The sequence below is a fragment of the Eurypyga helias genome, unplaced genomic scaffold, assembly GCF_000690775.1.
Source record: "Eurypyga helias isolate BGI_N326 unplaced genomic scaffold, ASM69077v1 scaffold7890, whole genome shotgun sequence".
Classification (NCBI taxonomy): Eukaryota; Metazoa; Chordata; class Aves; order Eurypygiformes; family Eurypygidae; genus Eurypyga; species Eurypyga helias.
Window position 1 is genome coordinate 13,123 of NW_010227555.1, and position 17,753 is coordinate 30,875.

General features: G+C 39.8%; 1 protein-coding gene across 1 annotated transcript in view; it reads left to right on the forward strand.

Moving 5' to 3' along the window:
- The window catches only part of LOC104513269 (centrosomal protein of 85 kDa-like), a gene marked incomplete at its 5' end in the record, with an annotated part of 33,064 nt that overhangs the window by 733 nt on the left and 14,578 nt on the right, over window positions 1-17,753 (forward strand). The gene's annotated exons all lie outside the window — the stretch shown is intronic.

Genomic DNA, 17,753 nt, shown 5'->3' on the forward strand with positions numbered 1-17,753 from the left:
TTAATTTAATTCTGCATGAGTTGTGTGCATTAACTTGCATCTCTGCCACAAAGCCGGCACTTGTGTTAGACCTTTTGATAACTGCAGTTACGAGAAGTGCCGGATTTGTATGGAGGAGTGTTATCCTGTAGTACAGCACTTGATTAAACAATTGGTCAAGGCAGAAAAACTTTTGGAGAAGTTGATGAGAGGGCAGTGCTTTTTGGTATTTATAGTGTGTGTCAGCAGAGAAAGCTTACTCACTGGGGCGTGTTGTCTTCTCATTTCTTTCTTCTGGTGGGAAATGTGTTTACATTTTATTGCACGGCATTTGACACGTAATCAAAGACCTTTAAGGAAAATCAAGAGTATCTAAAGGTCGTTAAAACTTGGTTTGGAATAAATTATGATTACTCAAAGCTGATCTTATCAAGGAGGGATTCAGCCTCTAAGGTAGCAGCATCTCTATAACATTAGCACCCTCCCTATGGAACGTGCCACTGGAATTAAGCCTGAATGAGAGACTAGGCAGTAATAAGGCTTGAGGTTTTCTTCTTGCACATCCTTATTTCCCAGTAAGATTTTTCAAGACTAGGGAAACAACAGTGGGACTCTGATACCCTGTTCTCCAGCACCTTTCTGTGCCTGGTAAATTTTTTCAGAAGGGGTAGCTGAAATGAGGAAGGACAAGAAGAATTAGTGGAAGTGAAGCAAGGAATGCTGAATCGGTGTAAGCGACAAAAGTCTATAGGAGGGCTCAGGATTCCTGAGGAGAGGATGGAATGCCTCAGAGTTAAGTCTGTCAGGCCTCTTTGCACATGAGGAAATCTTTCCACCCCTTCCTGTTGGATCTGTCAGTTGTAAAGTAACTCCGTAGGAGAGACTTCATAGCTTGCTTTTATTTCTAAACCTTTATTGGCGTTGGCAAAATAAAGATTTTCGTCAAATACTCAAATTCTTGGGTGTAAAGCTGAAATAGTAAATGGTTATTATACAGAAGCCTTATTGCTTTTTCTTTCTTTCTCCAAGAGATGTAGGGGGAATAAAGCACTCGTGTGTGTATGTATGTGTATATATAGAGAGAGAGATTTACAATCAGACTCGCCCAAGCGTTGCACAATAGTATTTTACGATGCAGCATTTGAATTAAAAACACGCTCTCCCTTCCCCCTGCTTTGAGGGCTTCCCCATTTGAGGGGTTGGGAGGAAGGAGAGGAAATGAAATAGCACCTCCTCATCAGGCATCCTCCTGGCTAAAGGGGAGAACAGAACAACTGGTCTTGGGGGCTGGGGGGGGAAGGATAGCACACGGACACAATCACAAGTTAGAGGTGCCTTTGTTACCTGTTAACTGATAACTCTGTCCGTTTGCATGCTTTTATTAGAGCATTGCTACGAGCTGCTTAATTTTTCCAAGTAAAATAAAGAGGGAATAATTGCAACAACAGATAGTTCATGAAGTTTGTGCCTCTGGCAGTGACTGGCAGTGGTCAGTTCTACTGTATCCTTAATGTTCCTGATTTCCTGTCACCTTGTTTGAATTCTCCTCAGTAGCAGGAAAGAAAACGTTAAAGAAAAAAGGAGGGAAACGTAAATGTAAAACGGAAGTTAATGGAAGGAGCACGTGACAGGTTTGGCAATTGAATGTATTATGTACGTTTCTAGTGGCAAGTGCTGTTGCCTGTGATACCTAGTTGTCTGCAGCTCTTGAGCTGTCCCCTCCCCACATACACAAAAAGAAAAAGAGTATGGCTGTGATCTGTGAGACTGCCGGGCCAGGCTGATAATTGCAGACGTGAGGCTGGCCATCTGCTCTCAATGTGGCACTTGGGAAGAAGCCCTTGGGGATTTTTCAGAGGGGAGTTTTTTCGCAAGTCAGCAGATCATTACAATTTTTAACAATGCTAAGAGAATGAAATGTGGTTTTGCTGTTTCTATTATGCCTACTAAAAATCAGAAACTTTCAAAATTAACATCTGCTTTAATTCTGGAAGTCGCAGGTGAGTTCACTTGTGCAGGTGTGTAGTTACTAGTAAATACGCTGCTGCAGGGAGTGGAGCTCGGATGCATTTAAAAACTCTTTCTACTGGTTTTCTTTGTATCTTAAATGCTCCTTTAAGAACACGTTCCTTTACTCGTTTTCTTACTCATACTTCGTTTCGGGAGCATTTGCTGTCTTTGAAAATTCAGGTTTTAAAGAATAGTACCAAGTGGCTCTTGCGTGTGGCTCAAACCTATATGGTTTGGAGGGGAGATGGGTTTTGACAAAGTCAAGAAAAAGATAAATCTTTATGTTAAAATGTATTATGTTGGTTGTCTCTGCGTTGTGCAAGGATAGGAAAATCAGGAAATGAAATGACAACTTTAGTTTCATTATTGAAGTTGAGCAACCTTGATGTGCGTTTGGGGAAGCTGAGGTGAAAATCTTATAGCTGAGGAGAGAAATTTAGAAATTGAAAATGTGGGGATGTTAGTTTGGGTACGATAGATCTTAAATTTCTCATCCAGAGTGCTCTTAAATTACGGAAAAAGGCATTTTTATCTCCATGTAAACTACAGTTAATGTGGTTGTAGGGGGTGTAGGTTGGTTGGTTGATTTCCTGTCAGTAAGTGGTTCTGGATTCAGAACTACTCCATTCGGAACCAGGTTTTGAATAAGATAAAAATAATTACTGTATTCTGTATGGAGCAGGATGAAATTATTTTGATGTGATCTTTCCCAGGTTCTTTTCTTTCTAAACTTACCTCCACTTAGAGGTCAACTCTGTTCTTACTGTTTTCAACTTTGCCTGTACAAGTTTAGTCTTGGGCATTGATTGCAGCTAGTCTTCAGAAAAATCTCATCTTCTCTGTTAAGAAATGTGGTGGAAGTGAAATGTAGAGCCCTGTGAAAGTGTGGAAAAGTTGTTGCGTTTCTGCTGGAGTAGGAGGCTGTGTTCAGGATGAGCCTTGTGGAAGAAAGGGTTTTAGTTGGTGGCCAACACCTGGTCAGCTGTCAGTGAATTCTCTGAACCCTTTTGTTTTCCCTCTCACTGGCAACTCAGAAATTGGCACATACAACACTCGTGGCTTATGCTTACAGGGGCGGAAGAGCTCCTGACATCAAACAGCTAACAGCTGTGCTGTGTGTAGGCCTTTACGTAGAGGTTGCCTCTTAAACTTCAGTCTTTGACCAAAAGATTGTCAATACTATTTCAGAACTGATGCTAAAAGAGTAAACAAGTTTAAGGGGAGGCAGTTGGCAGAAAAAGGCCTCTCTTGTGATGAAAAACGGCAGGTATGAAGTTCTGAAGCGTTCAGTTACAGGATGTTGTGTCTTGTCTTTGTGCAACTTGGAAGTCTTTCAGACGGAAGCAGATTCCAGAAGGAGTTGTAAAACTAATATTTAGAATTCTTTTGATGTAGGAAATGTGATGGTAAACTTCTGAATTAAGACTTCTCTAAGTCTCTGTCAAATGCATGGTCTAGATTAAAATGCTTCTTTTACTGTTTAGAATGTCTGTTGGGAAAAAGGAATGGGATACTGTATGGGAATGTGCAACACATTCATGAAGAACGGTCACTTCTGTTCTCCATCAGCAATAATAGCATTTATCCTTAAAGCTGTAAGTAACCATTGTGACACCTGCACCAGTCACCCATCAGTCTCTGTAGAACCATTCTTTGAGTACCGTTTGCATAAAAAATGTACAACTATTTTCATTTTTGCTTAAAATGCATTTTTGCGTTTTATTTGGGTTACTTAGAGAATCCAGGTCTTATCAGAAATTAAATGGGCTGTAAGCCCAGAGTGTTGCCTTTTGGACAAGTCATAAGAACTAGTTACTGATGTGACAAGATACAGGACCCGTGGCTCTTGAAGGCCAAAACATTTTTCTCCATCAGATAAGCATGCTGTGGAAAATTCCTTATAAAGCAGATCTTTCTCCCTTATTATTAAATAGAATTCTTGATTTACCATTTCTGGTTGCAAATTAACAGGCATGAAAATTCAAAGAATGTCGCTTTCCTGGAACAAAGAGTGGATGCAGAGGATCAGAGTTACTGCTTTTTAATTGGGGAGTTGATGTTCTGCTAGTTTAACTTCTTAAAACCAACTCTGTTTTAGACTCTCCCCTAACCCCCTGCTGTTTGAAATGTTGATTTAAGGTGGATGGGTAATTGTGCCTCTTTTCACCTAGAAATCTAGTTAGGTCTGGTCTGTTCCATAGCTATATAGAGATTGCCTTTAGGGGAGGAGTATCACAAGCAGTGGTTTGGGGAGTATCACAAGCAGTGGTTGGGGGAGTATCATGGACTAGGTACAGCATGCATGTTCTTGTCACAGCATTTTGTGTAGACACAACTTTTCTGGAACACTGAACTGATAGAATAGGAAGTTGTTTTAATGTTATGGCATCCAGAGGAGTCTCTTGTCTCTCACTTCGAACAGAATATTTTATCTTTCTAACTGATCAAAAAATAGTTTAGTTTAGTTGTAGTGTTTCTTAGTACGCCAGGGAACGTGGTACAGCCAGCTCCAAAGGTATCTGATTTTACTATTTCAAGCATTCTTCTTCCAGCAGGTCCCAAGCATGGTATTTCAACACTCCTTTTTGCTTTTTGCTGAAGGAAAGAAGTTAATAAATATAGCTATTGAACATAGTGGAGGTCTGAATTGGATTTTAGGAGGCAAAAATCTAATTATATCTTGTGGGGGGGTTTCTTTTGTTTAGGTTAGCATGCTGCTGAAGAGATAGGATTGAGAATGGGTACAGTTCCAATTGCGCTATCCGTTTTGATGTCAGGAAGGTGCGGTGGCACAAGGATCCTAGATTTTGAGAGCTGGCAGTGTACTTGGTTCTCATTGTCTGCCGTGCTCAGTAACTTTGGAAGATGATGGGTTTTCAGAGAAACCCCTGAACTTACTTGAGGTTGCCTTTGGGTCCTGGCAAGTGACGTTACCCTTTATGCCTTTGGATTTTGGCAAGTGGTGGCATATGTTTGGTGAAATAGCTTGATGATGTGGAGGTTAGAAAATAATGATGTTTGAGGCTTTCTTCCTTGGTTTCCTTCCTCCCTGCTTGCCAAGTCTCACTGGTGAAGCAGTGTCCTGCCCTCTGTGAGTCAGCCTTATTGTGTTACTTGGATATTATCTGTCCTGACAATCACAAATGTGCACTTTGCTTAAGCCTGTACTTGACTGTTCCTTGTAAAGGAGGTACTGTCATACTTGACTAGAATGAAGTGTCTGTATTTGAGGGGAATGTAAATATTAACACTCAGAGCTTAGCTGTTTATTTTCTGAAAGTTTTTCTGTATAATTTGAACAAAATTCAAACATGGGCTATTTCAGAATTCTAGTAACCTATTTCCAGGATTTTATGGTTAGGAAGAATTATGCTAATAAGTTCCTTTAATATAGGACACGGGGAAGTTGCTTCAAATGACAGTAGCATACTCCTTCTGTGAACTTGTGTACTCTGAAACTGGCTTGAACTAAACTAAAGGCACTCACTAGTTCCACATGTGAATTTTCTGCAGAGAGAAATGGATGCTGCTTTAACTTTGCATTTTGTGATAGTTTCTCCATAGAAACAAGCTCACAGTATGCACATGCTCAGTTTCCCTCACATAAAAAAAACCACCATGAGGATTTTTTTCCCGCTAGTGGGAGTGTTCTGCCCAGTGAACTCAGTGGATTTTGCCTTCAGCTAACATCAGTACTTGGTTTTTAAAAAGACGACTTGTTTGTTCCAGTCAGAAGTAACTCACTGGAAATAAATTGTGCTTACTTAGGATTTGGCCGTATTTACTTTGATACTGTGCAAAATATCATATATATTTTGGAAGCTATGTCACTGAGTTACAGCAGAATGAATGTGTTTGAGATGGTGCGGGTGGTTGTTCCAATGGCAGGTAAGCCCCATGCAGTCTCTTACTCACTCTCCCCCAGTGGGATGGGGGAGAGGGTCAGAAGAGCAGAAGCAAGGGAAAAAAAATCCTCAAACTTTTGGGCTGAGCTAGGACAGTTTAATGAATAAAAGTACAAACAAACGAAAATGGAGTGATGCAAAAGCACCACCAGCAGACTAATGCCCAGCCAGTCTCTGAGCAACAAATGCTTTGGAAAAAACCTTCCCCCCCCCCATTTCATTGCTGAGCATGACATGTAGTATGGAATCTCTTTGGCATTTCAGGTCAGCTGTCCCAGCTGTGTCCTCTCCCAACCTCGTGCTCCCCCTCGCTGGGGTGGCAGAGGCCTTGGTGCTGTGTAAGTACGCTTCGGCAATAGCTAAGACATGGTTACCCACCCTGTTCCGGTAAAACGCTGTTTTGTGTAAAACCCAGCACTGGAGGGGCTACTCTGAAGAAAATTAACTCTGTCCAAGCCAAACCCAGTACAATTTCTCTCTGCCCCTTATTCCGTATCGTTTGCATCACGCTTGGGTGAAATCTTTTAATATGCCCTGTAGTCTGTATTTTTGGAGTGTGGTGGATATCTGACATTCTGATGGGAAAATGAGGAACATCATACAATCACTTTGTCTGTATTTAGGTTAGTTTCATGAGACCTGGGCATGCCAAGCATTATACATCTTTGCTGAGAGATTTCACAGAGGCCTTTGCACTTCTCTTTGCTACTGTTATGTCAAAGAAAACTCGTTGGCCTGCACGCAGCAGCTCTTTAACTCAGGATCTCCTGAAGCAAACAGGAGTGACATCATTTTCAGAACACCAAGAGAGGAACATTTTGAGATTTAAACTACCTTTGCATGAAGACTGGAAACCTGTAGCTACTGAGCTTTCAGTGTACATAGAATCATAGACTCACAGAAGGGTTTGGGTTGGAAGGGCCCTTAAAGCCCATCTAGTTCCACCCCCCCTGCCATGGGCAGGGACCCCTTCCACTAGACCAGGTTGCTCAAAGCCTCATCCAGCCTGGCCTTAAACACTCCCAGGGATGGGCCATCCACAGCTTCTCTGGGCAACCTGTTCCAGTGCCTCACCATCCTCTCCAGGAAGAACTTCTTCCTGATATCCAATCTAACCCTCCCTGCTTTCAATTTAAACCCGTTACCCCTTGTCCTGTCACTACAGGCCCTTGTAAAACGTCCCCCCCAGCTTCCCTGTAGGCCCCTCCAGGTACTGGAAGGCTGCAATAAGGTCTCCTCGGAGCCTCCTCTTCTCCAGGCTGAACAAGCCCAACTCTCTCAGCCTGTCCCCATAGCAGAGGTGCTCCAGCCCTCTGAGCATCTTCATGGCCTCCTCTGGACTCACTCCAACTGGTCTATATCCTTCTTACGTTCAGACCAGGTTGCTCAAAGCCTTATCCAGCCTGGCTTTGAAGACATGTGTGAGTAACATTTGCAGCCTTACCTGAAAAAATCACCGGATTCCTTTTTAATGCTTCCCACTGTCGAGGAAGGAGTGCACTTGGTGACAGACCATAGTCATTTGGGATGTAGGCAGAGAATAACCTTCTGCTGAGCAAGAAAGACTTGTTGCTGCTGCCTGTTGTTCTAGTTTGGGACTTGACAGAGAAGACTGGTTGCATCCCCCATAGAAAGGTTCATAAATCCCTAGGTTTTAAGTTTTACAACACTACCTGTTTCTGGAAGGCTTATGCTTTGTTCTCAGCCTTTATTCAACAGACCTGTTTCTACCTTAACATATGCCCAGATAAAACTCTAGTGTAAAGTCCAGTTGGTGTGTTTAATGTCACCCTTCATTTTAGCTGTGATTTGCAGAGCACTGATGATAAGGAATCTTTTACAAAAACCCTTTGAAGTAGAATGGAAAAGCTACCTGTTAGAGCACCTTTTTCAGGGCCTCATTTGTGCTTCTGTGTTAAGTCAGCTGGGCTTTTTACGTGAGTTTTGGCAGCACTGAGAGAAGACTATGCAGAGGCTGCTCTTCCATGAAGCGCACGTAGTTAGTCCATCTCACTTCCTTCATTGCTGACCTTGTTCAGGTTAGGGGAATTTTAAAGCTCTGTATGTGAAAGTGAGAAATACGCAGTGCACAACAAGTCTGACTAGCCCAGGTTTTGGGTAGAATGAAACAGTTTGAATTTTGGGGACTGGTAAGGTGGAGGAGGAGGGGGGGAGGAAGCCTGCAAGAATGCTTGCCTATCTGCTCATGTGTGTTGTGTGGTGGTTGTGAGGTTTTTTTTGTTTTGTTTGGGTGGTTTGGTTTGTGGCATTGGGTGGGTTTTTTTTTTTTTTCCAGTAACTTCACCTGAGTGATGGTTGGTAAGAGCTGGCCTGTTAATTTTCAGGCAGAATAGGTGCAACTTTGTTGCTTTTGATAGGTTAAATTCCTTGTACAACTGTGACTGTTTTGTTTTTAAAGGAGTTATTGTCACTGTGCTTTTTTGTTTTCACTGTCTTAAATGCTTCTTTCCCAATGAAATTTAGGAAGAAAACTGGTGTGGGTTTTTCCCAATGCAAACATGGTAGAAGTTGTCTGTTGGGTTTTTTCTTTTCTTCACTTTAAGGGGCTGACAGATAATATTTTGCTATGACAGCGATTGCGTTTGTGTCAGCTGCAGTCATGGAAGTCTGCGTTGTAGAAATACAGACAGCTACACAGAAGTCACTCCTCTCCCACTGGAGGGGAACAGTCCCCCGTTCTGGAAAGTCTTTTAAATGTGCACTTGACAAATTCAAATGTATGAAAAATCTTAATTGAGATGACAGTGAGGTTGATCTGTATTTTTTGCATTACATTGAGCTATCAACAGCTATCAGCAGTCTATTAGTTCATTACGGAGATCTTTTGCTTTCTTAGTGGTCCTTTGACTTTTTTTAGGAATTGCATTAAAAAGTTATGCAAGTATTTTTCACTCATTCAGATTGAAGAGATAACTAGGGCATGTGATTTGAGATGGGCAGAGGTTGGAATAAACCTAGAAAAACAAGGGCTGTCAAGCTTAAAAGGTTTTGTTAATCTATAAGAATAATCTTGGTTTATTCTTCATAATAAGTTCTTATTTCTTTCTTTAAATGTAGATATTAGTTCTTGGGAGTAATGCAGTCCTTAGAGTGTGCAGTAAACAACCTCATCTTCCTGCTGTGTTGAAGAGGAAATTGCAGGCGAGACCCCAGTCACCTGCGTGCTGTGGTAGTAAATATTTGCTCTGCTCTGTTTTTGTTGTCCTTAGACACTGTTAAAGCTCCTGGAGCTGATGGCCATATTCTCATGCCTTCACACTGCATTCTCATGTTGCTTGCCAAGGTTGCTTCTCGATTATCTCCCCAGTACCTAGAATGTGTGACTCCTTCACAGCCTCACACTGAGCACTACAGCATGATGGTACAGAAGTTTTAGGGACTTTAGGGTTTGTGTGTGCCTTTAGGTACACTTACGTACTTGTAATGGCTGATTTACCCAGGTTTACAGTTCTTTTGTACTTCTAGCAGAAAATACAAGTGTAAAAGTAGAATGCCATTACTTTGTTGTAAATACATATATTTGAAGAATATTGAGCAATGAGTGGATGCTAAAGTGAATTCTTCAGTAATGTTGGGTCTTAATGGAAGAAAAAAAAGAGACTTTCCAATGTAGAAGTGTATAAGCAATTTTAATGTCTTTGATAGCTCATAATTTTACTGCCTCTTTTTTTTTTTTAGTTCTTACCAGTAGGGAGGTTTTAGGGATGTGGTGAAATAAGGTTCTTAATTCAAAATCTACTTATTTTTAAGAGGAGTTCATATGAAATACATTAGAAGAGTGGAGGTGAGAAAATTTCCCCGGTAGCTGTCCCTCCATTTGAAATTTAGCTTTACAGCAGTGTACAGAAGATAACACTGTAGATCCTCCAGGTTATTTTTAAAATAGGAAGTCTGTACATAGTCTGAAAAGTAGTCCTGGTTACACAAAACATAGAGACAAGTCTCTCTTGTCCAAGTTTTGGCAACATCATATGAACTGTTTACTGTGTTTATTTGGATATGCCAGGTAGCAGCACAGGTGACCTGTTGTGAGGATCAGCAGTTGGTATTTGGGTTGGGAGCTGCACTGAATTTAGAACTGGGCTGAAATGACCTTATTGCTTCAGATTTGTTTTCTTGAGGCTCTGTTGTTAAGATCTAGACAATATCAGTAGTGTTGGTACTGCCAGGGGGGGAAAAAAGCCTAGAAACTGGAGGCCCTGTGTTCCCTTTAGGCTGCAGGATGGTCATTGAAATGTAGCAGTAAATAGCCTTTTGATTGTAGGGTGGGAGTTTGAACCCTTGTTCATTTCTCCCTGTTTCATTTAAGAGGAAGTTTTTCACCTTGGTAACTTAACAATAAAAGAGCAAAAGCATCGTGCTACAGATAGGACATCTGAATATGCTGCAGTTTAAACCCAGTTGCTAGGAGAAAACTTAGAATATATCACAATTAAAGTGCCTTTTTTTTTTTTTGCATTGTGTCATGATGGCTTCTCGGTGATACTGAAAAAAGAATGTTTAAACTTTAGAAGAAGGTTTTAAAATGGGGAGGGGTTAATATGTATTTGTTTTTGTACTAAGTCTGGCGTGCTGCTCTTGGAACTCCTTGATTTTTTTTCTGCCTGCGATGCTCTTTCTATTTCACGTAAAATTTGGCTTCAAGTTAGATCCATTTTGTCTGGTGATAGATCCTGGACTTGCTTTTGTCCAGAATGACATTTACATAAAAGAGGTTGAGCCTCATCCTGTGTATGGCAGAATATTGGCCCCTGTGAGAGGAAACTTGTGTCTTGATTTGGCTTAGGGATTTTTTTTTTTTTCTGCTATTGTTACTGGTGATGACTTTTGTTGTGTGGTTTGCTTTTTAATTATTTTTTAATACAGCTCCCAAGCAAAACCCACAGCTCTGCTCTTTACAGTGAAATCTTCCCGTGTTCCTCACCCAAACAATGATAGCAAATCCTCTCATGAAGTGACTACACAGAGGCTTTGTAGAGGTTTGCTGGTTTATTTTAGTACTCTTTTAAAGTAAACCTCTTACTGTGTGTTCTTGCCTCTTGACTGCTTTGGAGGGAAAAAGCTTCCATTAAAGGTGATTTTTTCCCACTGCATTTTATGTTCTTGTGTTGTAGTTATCCTATGTAATTGGTTGAAAAGTTTATGCCTCACTCTCCTTATGAAAACAAACACAATTTATGTAATGGATAGATTTTCAGTGAACATTCAAGCTTTTTCTTCAGAAAAACACTTTGAGGTAACCCTGTTAGGAAATCTTAGTTGCATAGATATAAAGAGTATCTTCTGTGTGTGCGTGTGTGTATTGTTTCAAAAAATCTCTAACTAGCAAGGTCAGGAAAAAAAATTGTGGCTCTGAAAAAGGGATGGATATGGAAACAATTTGGCTTTCACCTTGCCAGATAATGATGCAGCTGTGCCATCACGATCAGCTCTGAAATGTATGGCACACTTGGCACTGAATGCCTGTGACAAATTCTGCCTGGGTGTAGGTTGGCTCTTTGCAACTCACCTGATGCTTAATAATTTAAATGCCACCGTCTAGCTCATCTGACAAAAAGGAAGTGAATAGCTTAATTCGGACTTTTTCTTTTTAATGCAAAATTAGTAAGGATTTCGGTCTCCTTGAGAAAGAAATTGCACTGGATATTTTCAGGCTGTAGAATCATAGAAATGTGGTTTGGAAAAGACTGCTGGAAGTCACCGCTTCCAGCCCTGTGCTCAGAGCACAACCATTGCCAACACAGACCAGGCCAGCCATGGCTTTGTCTGGCTGATTCTTGAAAGCCTTGAGGGGTTCCTCAGCCTCTTTGGGTAACCTGTTCCAGTGCTGTGGGGTGTCCTTGTGAAGAGTTTTTCCCTGATGTCCAGCCTGAACCTGCCAAGTCACAGTTTCTGGTTCTTGGCCCCTATGTTGTCTGCTACTACCAAGAAGAGTGTGGCAAATAAATCTAATTATCTGACCTTTTATGTATTTGTTTTTGGGGGGATGGGGTGCATGGGTTATGACTTTTTTTTTTTTTTTTTCCCCCTGGCCAAAATTACGTACGAGCTCAGGATTATTTCCGGTAGCTTTTAGCAAGTCTAAACTCTAAAACAGAGGTTAAATGTATGCTTGTATTTTTGTTGTATCTTGCCTTGAAGAACAATGCATGCCTCCCTGTGTTTGGGCTGCTGTAAGTATGCAGGGTGGTTTTATTCTTGATGTCGGTCTGTGAATCAGAAGACTGAACATCCTGTGCGTGTTTAAGTTGTATGAACTGTGATAAACTCTTAGTGGCACCTCCTTTTCCACAGGGGTTAGCCTATACTGTTGAAGGCTAAAAATATCGTGTATTTTCAAAAATAGAACAAACCTTATAGGCTCATTTAAACAATGGCATTTTTTTGTATGAGATGGCAGGAGGCTTTCAGTTTTCCCATTTATAAGTTTTCCTGTAGGACCACCTAGAGATTTTGGACAGGATTATAGTTTCTTGTTCTATCTTGTATACAAATTCTAAAGAAACAGACATTTTTTAACCAAGAGGTGTTTTTGGAGTAAGCTTTTCCTTTGAGAAGTGCTACTTTTTTTCTTTCTTACTGCATCAGCCATCTGCATGCACTCACACTTTGTTGTTGAGAGTGATGGCAAGGCTTTAATTCTAATTAGCTCAGCTTGAAAAGTGAATTAAAAATGCCTTCAGAGTGCATAGAAGAGAAATTGGAGTCACTGGGACACCCATAATCATCAGTTATGGTTCTCCTCACGTTTCAGGGAAATCTTGATAGCCAAAAGAAGTCTAGTTGAAAAAAATTTAGACACTCTTAAGAATTCAAATGAGATGCTGAGTTTGGGGTGTGTGGTGGTGGTGGTTTTTTTGTTTTTTTTTTTTTTGGCTCATCCCCGAAGTAAACTAAGAACTGGCAAGTTCATGATGCAGGTATTTGGTAAAGGCAGCATGCAGATAAAAGATTATCTAGTATAGTATAATGATATTTTTATTTAACTTTGTTTTAATGGGATTCTTAAAAGCAATAATTTTGATATCGACCTTTGTTGTTGCTGTGCCAAATGTGTATGTAATGCACATTAGCAGTTTGTGTAGATTATCTGAAGTTTCATGATCTAAAATTAACTTGAATAGGTATTATGCTATGAACTAGGATGTTTAAATTCTGACTCTTAAGTTACACTGGAAAAGTTTATTCTGTTGGGTGATACTGCTTGTAGAACAACTCTTCCATCCTATCTAGACTGGGAGAGAAAAAATACTAGTGATAAGATTAAAAAAAAAAATCCCCTGTGAAGAAAACAACAGCACTTTTTGGAGGTTTCTTGGATATCTCTTGTCTAATACAGCTTCTAAAAAGTCCTGAGTGAAGTGATTCATGGCTTTTGTAGAACTGGAAATATGCTGTCCCTGTGAGATGCGCTCTGAACTTGATCTTGTGTGACTTTCTCTCTCCTTTCAACTCTCATCGGTGTCACCAGTTTAAGTATTCCTGGTCAGGTCTCACTGCTGCCCTATCTTCTCCCTCCTAGTATGGTTGAGGGTGAAAACAAATCTGACTTGACGTAGTCCGCAGGATGGGTATGCTTTCCACACTCAGGACTTTCCATGGAACCTCTCGCCTCCACTGGGTATTGAAATGATCTTAGCCATTGATGCTGAGGGCCCTGTGGTAGAGGACTTGAGTGCAGGATGCTTAACTGGATTAGCTCTACAAAACTGCTCTGGTTACTTTTCTATGCTTTCAGTGTCAGTTCCTGAAAAAAAATACAGTGGTGAAAGGTTGGTTCTGGCCAGACTTCCTGTTTTACATACGTGTTGTAACTTCTGATGTTACTAATGCCTCAATTCTTGCAAATCCTGGGTCTTGAGAATCATCTTTTGTCTTAAAAAGAATATTATGTGATATAAGTAATAGAAGAAACAGACTTCAATTTATACCGATGGGATTTCTGCTTCTGGAATATCTTTATGAGATGGTGTGGTAATACTTTTTGTCCTTGCTGATTTTCATGTTTTCCTTTGTAAAATGAGACCTGGGAGAGCTGCGGTGTTTTTCTACATGTTAAGAGTAATATCAGTAAGTGACACAATCAAAACTCTTGCAGGATGCCAAGATGTGGTATTTATATAGACATAACGAATGAATAGCAAAAATTTCAGGATTTGTGTTTACCCATGAGTTTAATTTCGTAATGGAAATCAAAATCTATTTAATCATTAATGGAAATTGGGATGGAATATTTTGGAAGGAGATGAGGAATATGAAAAATTCAGAAGTCCTTAAATAAGTACTTCTGAAGTTTTGGAATGGGAATTTGAGAGTAGATAGGAATATTATGAATATAAATGAATATTTACTTTAGTTCTGGCAGGTAGAAGAGACTAGTAGAATTAATAAAACATGTGACTTACTGCCAAGAGTTCTTGTTTATATGACTCTGGGAGTACTACGCTCCCATGGGAGTGGTATACCCTTAATTTACTGTAAAAGTTGAAGAACATTAATTAGACTGTTGCTTACATGAGTGGGTATTATTCCAGCTGTTGGGATGTAGGACTTGATGGAAACTGTGACATGTGTGGAGGAGTTCTGTGTTTCAGAAGTCTCATACAAGACTTGGAGAAGCATGGATTTTTTTTTTTTTTGGTGGTTTGTTTGTTGGTTTGGTTTGGGGTTTTTTGTTTAAATTCTGAAACATACTGATTTGAGAGGCTGGATAATCAATTTATCTTTTGTATGTGCTTATATAGATAGTTTAATGAATATGCATTATATGAGAGTTTATACGTGAGTGTATATATGTACAACACAGTTACCATGCTTGTTTTTCTAGCATAATTAATCTTTTTGTCCTGTAATAAGTGAGAATATAAATTAAAATATAAAAATAATGCAATACAGAAAGAAAGGATACAAAATATTTGGGGTTTCTGTTATGAAGCTGTTCTTGCATTCGGTGTTTATAATTGTTATCAATACAGTTCTGTTTTCACTGCTCCATCATTTCAGTCTTGTAATTGTGCCTAATCTGCCTAAAAATGCTGGTCCAAGATGCAAAAGGGAATTTAGCAGTAGTTGATCATAAAAAAATACTTATGGAGTATGAAGCACGTTAGTGTTGATTTATCAAAAATCATTTGTGTCAACCTCTCTTCTAAAGCTGAAGTGCATTAATAGCCTTCTGCCACTTGAGTGGTGATGTGAAGATCTGTATGTAGCTTCTAAAATTGCTACCCTTTGCAGAGTTTCAGATTTCTTCCTGGTAGCTTGGATGTGGGCTGAATGCCATTACGGTTTGCTATGTTAGGGATTTACTGGCACTATTAGGTAACACGGGAGAACACGTTAGATACCGCATTGCGCAAAAATGGCTCTCTTGTGTTTCTCTGAGGTGAAAGATGACTTCAATTATTGCCATCATTAGACACATATAAAATTTTTCTTTAAATACTTGCTGTAAGTAGACAGTTCAGACTCTGGGCTGGTGGCTGTTGACCTGACTTTATTTCATAGCCGCATCCTGGTGAGCTGTTTTCTCCTGCACCAGCTTTAATGATATACTTTGTTCCCTGCTTGTTTTGATCGGAAAGTAAGATCTGAAAAGTCTAGCTTTTTAAGAGTTCTATTTTTAATATCTGGAACATGTTGTGCTAGTAATACCACAATTGAGGTGTTTTTTAACAGGTTGGAGAGTGGAGAAGCATCAGTTTTGTATTGTTTTGTGTGGGCCAAAGCACTGCTAATGTGCTTGGATACCGTCGTGGCGAGTACTATAAATACCCAAATGTATGAGCCAACAACTGGAAATAAATATATAAACACTAAATTCTTTCCGCTATCAAAGGCAGCAGTTGAAACATTCCCTGCTCTCCCACCTCTGGCTCTGTGCTCGTAACAAAACAAAATGGACATACAAACTCTGTCTTCTGATTTTCATGGCATGCAGAGAGAAGTGATCACTAAGCTCTTTGCAGATAAATGTAATTCTGATTGCTTGTGTTCAGGCTTGTTAGTTGTTTGTAAACAGTGAACCCCTCTTCTGTGTTAATACTGTCTAAGAGTTAGTGCTCAGGAGGCTGGGCAGCATTACAGGTAGCGGCACCTACACTCTGCGGCGCTTACGTCCTTGTGATACGCTTTGTTTGAACGTGAAGGCCGTGCTCAGTAACAATGGAGATTCAGAGGGTACTCGGGGAAGTGTGTTGGCATTGAACCAGCGTCCCGTTTAGGTGTGAGGTAAACCACGCTGTTGGGAACTGAGATGCCAAACTGATTTTTAGGGTTATGGTGGTCAAACCCCAAAACGTTACCAAGGAAGGATTTGTGTGTGTGTGTTGTTTTGTTGTGTTGTTGTGAATGCTTTAGCACATTTTGTCTTCAGTGGCTACAGAAATTCTCAAATATGCAAGTTAGAGTTTGGTTACAGTTCTGTTCTCTGCAGTGGATCAAATCTTTTAATCTGCGACCGTTTATATCGTTTGGAACAAGTGTTGTGTTTCATACCGGGGAGGATGGATTTGGTGGACCAAATGGTGCCTGACATATGTATATAAGGAACTTTTGGTCTTTGAGGATGAGAAACATTCTTTTAAAATTTATCATAATTAATGACTTAATTTTCTTGCTCTTATGATTTAGCTGAATTTCTCACTTTCATTTAATTAGTGTGCTAATTAATAAAATTTTCTAAATCATGGTAGCGTCAAGGCACTAAACTTTTATCTTCCCTCTGGCATAGGCAGTGGGGGGAGAAACAGTGACTTATAGAAATGAATTGCTAGTGAAAGAATAGAGAAGTAATAAACTGCTCTTAATGTGAGGGTGTGATTTTTTTTTTTTTTTTTTTAAGAAATTGTTTGCAAAGCTAAGTATTTTCCTTAGGAAAAGCTGGGATTAAAGACTGTACTGGGCATTATGCATTTCTCTCCTAGATTGGTATCTGTTTGTTTAAACATGGGCAATAGTTAAAATCGGATCTTTCAGCCAGCCTTTTCAAAGGACACAAATGGCCTTCAATTTTTAGATTATTTCTAAAAAAAAATAAAGTTACATGCAGGTTTAGATAAGTAGTATATAACTATAATTACTTTACAGACAGACTACTAACAGGTGAAGAAAATGCATAGGCAGCCTAAGATCTGCATATATATTCCAGAAAAACTTCAGAATAATATTATTCAGATGGTAACTTGCATGAGGGTTTTCAGTTTACAGGTTGTTTGGTTTTTCTTTTTGTTTTGGTGTGTGGGAGAGTTTTTTGTTTGTTTTGTTCCTCTGGCCTTAAAAGCTATCTTTTGTAGCTTCTTTGAGGACATTCAAGGAAGCATAGTTCCCTTCATGAGGAGAAGCTTGTTTTATACAGGACAGAAATCCTCCTAAGAGTGTGAGATTTAGTTCTAAATATAGCCTCTGAATTAACACTGCTAATTTTACCAATGTATTAGTCACATTTGCTCAAACTACCAACTGTCCTCCAAAAAAAGCAAAATTAAGTCCTCAGAGTGTGTGTGGAGAAGGTGGGTCTTTGAGGGAGGGTTGTTTATGTGTGTTACAGAAATGTGAATCTTTCTCCTTTGTTTTATGCTGCAGAGAAATAATGTTTTAGAAATGGAACAACATTCAGTTACTGTCAGTCTTCGTATCATGGTTTCGCAGGCGTGTCTGAGAAAAAGAAAATATTAGAAGGTAGAGTCAGGTTGGTGAGAGCCAGATGGTGCAGGAAAATGGAGGTTTTCCCACATGTATGTTATATTGTAATCAGTTTTGTAGGACAAATTCAGTAACTTTTCTGTATCTTCTTGCTGCTGTTGCTTTCAGGAACGTTTCTGTTAGTAACAGGAATGC